Here is an 8,979-nt window from a genome sequence, read left to right as displayed (position 1 = left end):
TTTCCCTTCAGAACCTTTCCTGAGTTTGCAGCTGTTAACCCCATCAGTCTTTCTGTTCGTTCTTCCTTTTGGTGCGCCTAAAGTCAGTTCCCTGAGGACGATCATACTTTGCTTGATTCCCTGTTGATCTCATCGCATCCCAAGATATATTTAGTTTCTCTGGCTCCTTCAGGACCTCTCTAATCTATGCGATAATGCCTCTTTCTGCGAGAACTTTTTCCAAAGTCATCTATGTGCTCTTGAGCCTTGTGTTTGGTTTCTGTGTTATAATGTTTTTCTACTTTGTATTGGGTTTCCTAAAGATGTCTACCATAGTCTCAGATCTCTTCTTAGCCTTCATCTACTTCTATCCATATGTCCGCTATGATGATTTGTGCTGCCTTTTACTATTTGTTTTTGTTCTAGCTACTTAGATGTTAATTGGGGTGCTTTATGCAGGTTCAGGAAATACATGACTTGTATTTCCATGCTTTTTTGTTGCTTTCTGTATTTTGGGACTCAAGTAGCGCTGTTGAGTAAAAAGTCAAAACAAGATTATCAACATGACTTTAAATTGCCAGCAATTTACAGTAAATAACTTACTTCACAGAGGAAAATGTTTTTGAGAAGGTTTTCTTATAGATTCCATTTTGTTATTTGCTCCCATCCAAAAAGGGGTTCTAGCAGAAGGTCGGTAGTGCACACGGTCTCGCTAGAAATAAGAATGACCCCATAGTAATATATTGTGTTTGGGTTTGTATTTTTTTTTGAAGGACACTCAAGTACATAAGTTTTAACAATAATGTTGTTATTGCATTGAATAAACTACTTTCCTATAGAGATTAGTCTGATGTTTATTTTTTCTATCTACATTCCATTAAAAAATAACTAAATTGCTTACCTGGACACATTGTTGATGCAATAGATGTAGCTGCAAAGGAGGAGCAGATAATGCTTTTTCTAGCAAGGGTTATTCTTACTCTTCACTACTTCATAGATGGTAAAATTAAAGCAAATAACACCACCTACTGCACCTTCAGCTGCTTTTATGCTTCTGGGGGTTGGCCCCACCCTTTACCCAGGGGATTGTGGGAAAGGTGGTGGGCGGGGCCTCAGGGCCACAGGCGGGGCCCAGGGTATATGAGCCACAGTTTCAGGTCAGGAGCTCATTCTGATGCTGGTCTTTTCCAGGGTCGGAGCTCTGATGTTTCTTAAGTGTTGTTTTGGAGCTTGTGCAGCTTTTTGGGAAGGCTTGTTTTAGTGTTTAAACTAGTATAGGTAAGACTTTTCAATGTAAGGGTGGTTGCCATAGAAAGTGTAGTTATATGTTGTCTCTTTTTTCTTTCACATTTCTAGTTTTGTAGGGAGCATTTAGTTTAAATGGTTTAATAGTATGTGTCGGTTTTTTTTGCTTATGGCAGGTGATGTGTGTTTTACTATAATTTCTGACTTCAATGAAGATAAAATTTTGTATTTTTTACAATTTTGATGTATGCTTTGTTAGTTGGTGTTTTTATTAGTCTTAATTGGGTGCATTACAAGATATGGGAGCAGGATTTAGGGTGAGTGTCTTATACGTATCTATATATTGAGTTTATTTGTTTTGAGAAAGCAGCAGGGATAGAACAGTAGGGATGGCTCATCATTTCCCCCCAGAGCACGCAGGGTATCACAGTGGCCCTGAAGCTTTTGCAACTTGCAGGAGGCTACTGGTAGGTTCTGTAACAGTTTTCCTGGCTTTCTAGGTCTGCAGCAGAGCCCAGAATCTCTGCAAAGGCAGAAGACATGAGGTGCCTGCTAAACACAGGGCAGGGCTCAGAAGAGCAGGTCCTGGGGAGCAGTTGGAAAATGAGGGGCAGGAGTTGTGGGGAAGCAGTGGGCCTCCTTCCCTGATGGTTCAGGAGAAGGGAGGGAGTCTCTAAAGTTTTGGCATTAGGGGATGGCTAGGAAAGGGAGGCGGGTTCATGTGTCTTTCTCAAACAGTTTTGTAATTGGGTTTGGTTGTTGACGGTATCTAGTCTGCTCTAGGCTCTCACATTTGAGGCAAGACAGATAGTATCGAGGAGGAGCACGGGACTGGTGGTTTGGCAGAAGTGCAGTGCTAATGTGTTTCTTGGTATCTTAGGTGCCGTGAATAACTGTTGCTGCAGCATCCGACTCTAGAATCGGTGCGGAGCAGGCAATCAGACTGCATCAGCGTTCAGGAGGCTTGACGGGTTCTGTGGAGGAGGTCGGCATCTCCTCTTGGGATTCTTATTGCTGGTGTTGTGGCTGCTTTTGTGATTACTTTTTCTTTTCCTTTTGCAGAGGAAGAGGAGTAAGCCGGTGACCGCGGGAACGTATCAGATGGTTGTGTTTTGTGGACTATGTCAAGGATGGAATCAGATGCTAGCCCTCCAAAAGCTAAGTTGAGAGACCAGCACCGGAGAAGGGTGGAGGCTGACAATTGTGTAATGGAGTCTTTGACGTTAGTGTAGCGGGGAGGGCTGTCCCGGGGCACAGTCTCCTTTGGGCAGGTAAATGAAGTAGTTAACTGTCCAGTGTGATGTTAGCGCATCCTGGGCAGGGCAGTTCCAGCCTGTGTGTGTTGTCATGTCATTTGTGTTGTCTGTGTCTTGCATCCTAGACCTTTTTTTGGGTCTCGATCATCTTTAAGCTTCAGGAGCACGGAATGTGCATCGGGTGCCATCCTTATGGTGTTGAATGCCTGCACCTGTGGGCGTAGCACCAACTGTCTGCCTCTCTTCTTGCATTAGCATCTTAAAGCATGCATCAGTCTTGCGTCTTGGAACTTTCTGGATGGCCCACTTCAGCGATTGGGGCTTCTTCCCTGTGTCGTTACGTTCTTAGATCGTGAAGCCAGGCTTCCTGCGTGTCCATCTTGTCAGGGTCGACAGTCCCTTCTCAGGGACTGTGAAGTTCTACACTTTGTTTCAGGGGTTTCTGTGGAGCCTCTTCACACTGTCACCATCACAGTGCTGCAGGTCATCTTGCCCGATGATGACTTTGGTCCCGGTGTCATCCTTCTTGCTGAGAGTTTTCTCTCATCCTTGAGGCGTGTCGTTCGTAGTGTTCTGTGTAGCGTCAGTCTGTGTGTGTTTGGCTCGGGGCTGCCCTGCCCAGGTGCGTAGCGTCCAGGGTAGGCAGAATCGTGATGGGAGTCCGTAGTGAATATGACGATCTGTCTAGAACCAGGCAAAGGTTGCTCAGTCGTCTCGAATTGATTAGCTCTCGAGAGGCTGTGTGGATGGGTGTTTCATTAGTGGGCACTGGCATAAGTGGAGCCAAGTTGGAGAGGGCATTTGCGGTTAGTGAAGGGGACAGTATCTCAAAGATGTTCAGGCTGCTTTGTGTGGGGTGTAATGTTTGCAGGCTTCTCTTTTTTGGATGGCAGGCTGTAGTTGGACTTAGGCGAACAGGGCTCTTAAGTAGAAATGAGACCTTTGGAATTAAGCTACTGCTCCGCATTAGGGTAATGTCTGATGTTGGTGTGTTGCTTTTTTTTCAGATGCGGAGAGATGAGATGGCCAGGGATACGCAGGGGAGCTGATGGGAGTGCAGGACAAAGGTGGCTGAGCCTGAGGTATTAAAGGGAAGATGTGACCGGTGGCTCCACGAATACATTTGGCCACTTCTTTTTTTCATGTGACTGTGAGGTTACGTAGCCATGCGTGGAAGTGCTGGTCTGATGTACAACAGAACCAGTGTTGTTTTCAGTCACTTTACTTTGCAGGTAGGTCTCTTCCAATGAACTGAACTGTCTGAAAAGAATGATGTATTTTTCAGGTAGTATCTGCCTTCAGAGCGCCAAGACCTCATATTTACACTTAATGCGAAGGGATGCCGTGCAGAGAGGCTCTTGCTTATACTTATTGCTGTAACAGCACGGTGCAGCTAACTTTCATATATGCCCCGTTGGAGGGTCGGAAGCAGAAAAGCGTAGAGGGATTGAACCCACAGTGAAGAGAAGACAGGACCGGTGACCCGAACCTGACTGATGGGGTATTGCATTCCATTGTCATCACGCTCAGTATAAAAGCGGAGGGATCAAAGGGGTCGGTACCTGTCATCTGGCCTCTGAGGACTCCTCTGTCTGTTCATTGTCCTTTGACCCCGATCCGTGCATTTATGCAACCAGGTCCATAATCTGGTTCCAGTCTAGGAAGAGTGGCTCCCGAGAAGCGTCCAACGCCGGGTGTTCGGGCTGGCAAATAAAGGGTGGGAGCCGTGGGGAATAAGTGGGGCTCCTTCCCTGACAGCTCAGGGAAAAGAGAAGGGATTTCTAAAGTTTTGGCACTGGGGGAGGGCTAGGAAAGGGAGCTGGGTTCATGAGTCCTTCTCGGACAGGTTTTGCAGATGGGTTCGGGTGTCGTCAGAGCCTGGTGTGTTCTAGGCTCTTGCATTCGAGGCAAGCCAGATATTATTGAGGAGGAGCACGGCACTGGTGGTTTAGCAGTAGCACAGTGGTAATGTTGTGTTTCTTGGTATCTTAGGTGCCGTGAATAACTGTTGCCGCAGTGTCAGACTCTGGAATTGGCGCTGAGCGGGCCAGCAGAATGCCTCGGCGTTCATTAGTGGGTTTTGGCATAAGCAGAGCCAAGTCGGAGAGGCTGTGTATGGATAGTGAAGGAGATACTACCTCAAAGATGTTTAGGTTGCTTTGTGTGGGGTGTAATTTTGTGGGCTTATTTTTTTTTTTGATGGCAGGCTGTAGTTGGATCTAGTGGAACAGTGTTCCGAAGTAGAAACAAGACCTTTGGAAATAAGCTATCGCTCTGCATCAGGGTAACATTTGATATTTTTTTCTCTTTTTAGATGCGGAGCGACGAGATGTGCAGGGTGATGCAGGGGAGCCGAGAGGAGCGCTGTGCGGAGGTGACTCGGCATGTGGTATTAGAGGGAAGATGTGAGTGGCGCCTCTATGAATACAACTGGGTACTTTTTTTTTCACGTGAATGTGAGGTTGCATAGCCATGTGTGAGTGTGCTGGACTGAGGTACAGCAGAACCAGTTTTCCTTTCAGTAATTTTCCTTTCAGTAATTCCTTTCAGTAATTAGTCTCTTCTAACTGAACTCTCTGAAGATAATGATGTATTTTTCAGGTAGTATCCACTTCCAGAGTGCTAAGACCTTATATTTACACTTAATGCCCAGGGATGCTATGCGGAGAGTTTTTTGCTTATACTTATTGCTGTAACAACCTGTGTCAGGTAACTGTGTGCGCCATGTTGGAGGGTTGGAAGCGGAAAAGCGTAGAGGGGTTGCACCCATGGTGAAGAGCAGGCAGGACCGGTGACGCGAATCCGACTGACGGGGTATTCCATCCCATCCTCATCGTGTTCAGTATAAAAGCTCGAGGGATCGAAGGGGTCGGTACCTTTCCTTCAATGTCCGGCGTCCGAGGACTCCTCTGTCCGTTCGTAATCATTTCATCCCGATTCATGTGTTTGTGCCACCAGACCCGGACTCCAGTTTCCATCCGTTGCTGACTCCAGTATCGGACTTTCCCCATGCCTGCCAGTGAAGCGATGGTCACCCTGGGAGCTTGGTACCATGTTGTGTATATATTGTATATATTTCCTTGTTTTCTTGTTACTGTTGTCTTTTGTTGGTATTATTTTTCTGTTAATATTTCATTACGGTTCGGTTTCTTTTTCAATGCATAAATCCCACTCATTCTTTTCTCCCTTGAGAGAGAAGTTAAAAGGGAGCATCTGTCGCTTGTTTTAATGCCCAGCCTAAACTGTGACAGCAATGACAGGTAGGACACCTGAGCGGAGTTGGCCGAGGTGACTGGCAGCCCAAGGTGTCAGTTCTTTCTCAGCTGCTGTATTACAGGCAGGGTACAAGGCTCTGCTTGTGCTCTGACTGTCGGTCCTATCCGGAATACAGTTCTGGCAGAAGTTGGGTTATATGCTTGGTCTTGCTAGAAGTGGTGTATGACCCATTGTGGGGTTTCTTTTATGAGGAAGCTAAAGCATGTTGAGTCTTGATAAAAATATTGTTATTGCGCTTAATGATCTTCTTGCCTATGTAGGTTAGCATGACATGTATCTTTTTCTACCTATGCCCCGCAAAAGCTTAATTACAGTTTACTTCTCTACCCAGTCCCATTGCTGACACAGTGATGTAGCTGTAGTAAAAGAGCACGTATTGTCCGTTCCTCTAAGGGTCGCTTTCTCCGTTTTGGTGTTTTGCACGCGGTAATCTTCAGGCCTGTGAGAAAAGGAGCAGCCGCTTCTCTGGCAGACTTTATGCCTTGTGGAGGTTGACCTGGCCCCTTTCCCTGGCAATGGTGGGAGGGGGAGCGGGTGGGCCCCGGGGTACATGAACCACAGCCTCTGCTGGGGCAGCTCATTCTGCCGCCGGGCTTCTCCAGGGTTAGAGCTCCGCCGGTCCTTCAGTCGATTGCAGCTTTGGAGGCAGCTCAGCTCCTTGGGCGGAGATGTGATCCCATTTAGAGAATGGCAGGTATGAAGCTGGAGGTGGTAACACCTTGAGGACCAGGTGAGGTTTGGCAGTGTGTATAGTAGAGAGCGGCCTTGTGTGCTGGTTCTCTTCCTTGTGATTTTTCAGGTCAGTCATATTGTAATGAGTGTTCAGAGGCAGTGAGATGGTTTAACAGTATGGTTTTCTTTATTCCAGGTGCGGTGTGTTTTCCTGGAATCCCTGACTGTATTGAAGATGGAACTTTGGTTTTTTTTTTCCACGGGTTTTGCTGTATCCCAGGTAAGATGCTAATAGAATTTGTCTCAGTCGGGCAGATGATGAGATTGCTTTGCAGGGACTGGGTGAGCATCCTGTCTGCAGTCGTAGATGGAGCTTTCGCATTTCTCAGGAAAGGAAGAGGGACGTAAGGTATAATGTCTATGAGGGTGCGCGATGGCTTGTCGCCTTCCCCCACAGCGTGCAGGGTATGGCATTCAGGAGGCTGACGGTGTTGTGGAGGAGGCATCTCCTCTCAGGATGCTTATTGCTTGTGCTGTTGCTGCTTTTAGGATATTTTTTTTTTCTTCTTGCAGAGGGAAGAGGAGGAAGCCGGTGACTGCAGGAATGTATCGGATGGCTGGTTTTTTTGGACTGCCTCAAGGATGGATTTGGATGCCACCCGGGCATCCAAAAGTTAAGTTGACAGCCAGGCGCCGGAGAGGGGCCAAGGTGGACCATTGCAAAACGGGGTCTTTGATATTAGCGTAGTGGCGAGGGCTGTCCCGGGGCACAGTCACATTTGGGAAGGTAAAGGATGTGGCTTACTGTTCAGCGTCATGCTGGCGCGTCCCGGGCAGGGCAGTTCCAGCCTGTGTGTGTTGTCCTGTCGTTTGTGTGGTCCGTGTTCTGCATCTTAGCCTTTCTTGCCTCTCGAGGTCAGCTTTAAGCTCAATGAGCACGGTGTGAGGACTCAGGTATCATCCTTAGGGTCTCGAATGCTCGGATCCATGGGCATATCAGCATTCAGCTGCTGCTCTTCTTGCATTAGAAGCTTTAGGCGTGCATTGGTCTTGCGTCTCAGAAATTTCCGGATGGCCCACTTCCACGACTGGGACTTTTTCCCTGTGTCGCTACATTCTTAGCTCTTGAAGGCAGGCTTCCTACACATATATCTTGTCAGGCTCGACAATCCCTTCTTATCAGGGACCGCCATGTTCTACACTTTGTTTCAGGGGGTTCCGTAGAGCCTCTTCACGTCATCACCACCACAGTCCCACAGTTCTTCTTGTCCGACGGTGACTTTGGTCCCCGTGTCATCCTTCTTGCTGAGAGTTTTCTCTTGTCTTTTCAGGCGTGTCTTTCATGGTGTTCTTCATAGTGTTGGTCTACGACTGTGTGTTTGGTGTGGGGCTGCCTTGCCCAGGTGCGTAGTGTCCAGGGTAGGCAGAATCACGATGAGAGTCTGTAGTGAATATGAGGATCTGTCTAGACCCAGGCAAAGGTTGCATAGTCGTCTCGAATCGATTAGCTCTCGAGAGGCTGTGTGGATGGGTGTTTCATTAGCGGGCGCTGGCATAAGCGGAGCTAATTTGGAGAGGGTGTTCACGGTTAGTGAAGGAGACAGTATCTCAAAGACAGTAAGGCTGCTTTCTGTGGGGTGTAATTTTTGTGGGCTTACTTTTTTTTTTGGATGGCACTTGGACTTAGGTGAACTCAGTTGGACTTAGGTGAACAGGGTTCTTAAGTGCAAACAAGACCTTTGGAATTAAGCTACTGCTCTGCATTAGGGTAATGTTTGATATTGGTGTTTTTTTTCAGATGCAGAGAGATGAGATGGACAGGGCGATGCAGAGGAGCCGACAGGAGTGCGGTACAAAAGTGGCTCGGCACGAGGTAATAAAGGGAAGATGTGACCGGTGGCTCCATGAATACATTTGGCCACTTCTTTTTTATTCATGTGAATGTGAGTTTGCGTAGCCATGTGCTAACGTGCTGGACTGAGGTTCAACAGAACCAGTGTTGTTTTCAGTCACTTTGCTTTGCAGGTCTCTTCCAACGAACTCAATTCTCTAAAGTTAATGACGTATTTTTCAGGTAGTATCTGCCTGCAGAGTGCCAAAACCTTGTATTTACACTTAATGCGAAGGGATGCAGTGTGATTATACTTATTGCTGTAACAGCGCAGCTCAGCTAACTTTTATATATGCTCCATTGGAGGGTCGGAAGCAGAAAAGCGTAGAGGGGTCGCACCCACGGTGAAGAGTAGACGGGACCGGTGACCCGAATCTGACCGATGGGGTATTGCATCCCATCGTCATCACGCTCAGTATAAAAGCGGAGGCATCGAAGGCGTCAGTATTTTTCCTTCAGCGGCCGGCATCCGAGGACTCCTCTGTCCAACAGGGTTTGATCCTGATTCGTGCATTTATGCAACCAGATCCAGAATCCGGTTCCAATCTGTCATCGAGTCCGGTCTCGGACTTTGCCCGTGCCTGACAGTGAACCGATGGTCGTCCTGGGAGCTCCATACTGGGTTGTGTATATATTTTCTCTCTGCTACTATTTTCCTGT

General features: G+C 47.3%; 1 long non-coding RNA gene across 1 annotated transcript; it reads left to right on the top strand.

Moving 5' to 3' along the window:
* The first annotated feature begins 6,565 nt into the window (after positions 1 to 6,565).
* On the top strand, positions 6,566 to 8,319 carry LOC128908108 (uncharacterized). Its single transcript, XR_008465864.1, has 3 exons — positions 6,566 to 6,708; positions 7,002 to 7,106; positions 8,233 to 8,319. It is a non-coding gene; the product is annotated as an uncharacterized LOC128908108 (long non-coding RNA).
* Positions 8,320 to 8,979: the final 660 nt, after the last annotated feature.

This window comes from Rissa tridactyla, chromosome 4 (genome assembly GCF_028500815.1).
Source record: "Rissa tridactyla isolate bRisTri1 chromosome 4, bRisTri1.patW.cur.20221130, whole genome shotgun sequence".
NCBI classification, from domain to species: domain Eukaryota; kingdom Metazoa; phylum Chordata; class Aves; order Charadriiformes; family Laridae; genus Rissa; species Rissa tridactyla.
Note: the sequence above shows the minus strand (reverse complement) of the source record. Positions and strands in the feature narration are given on the sequence as shown.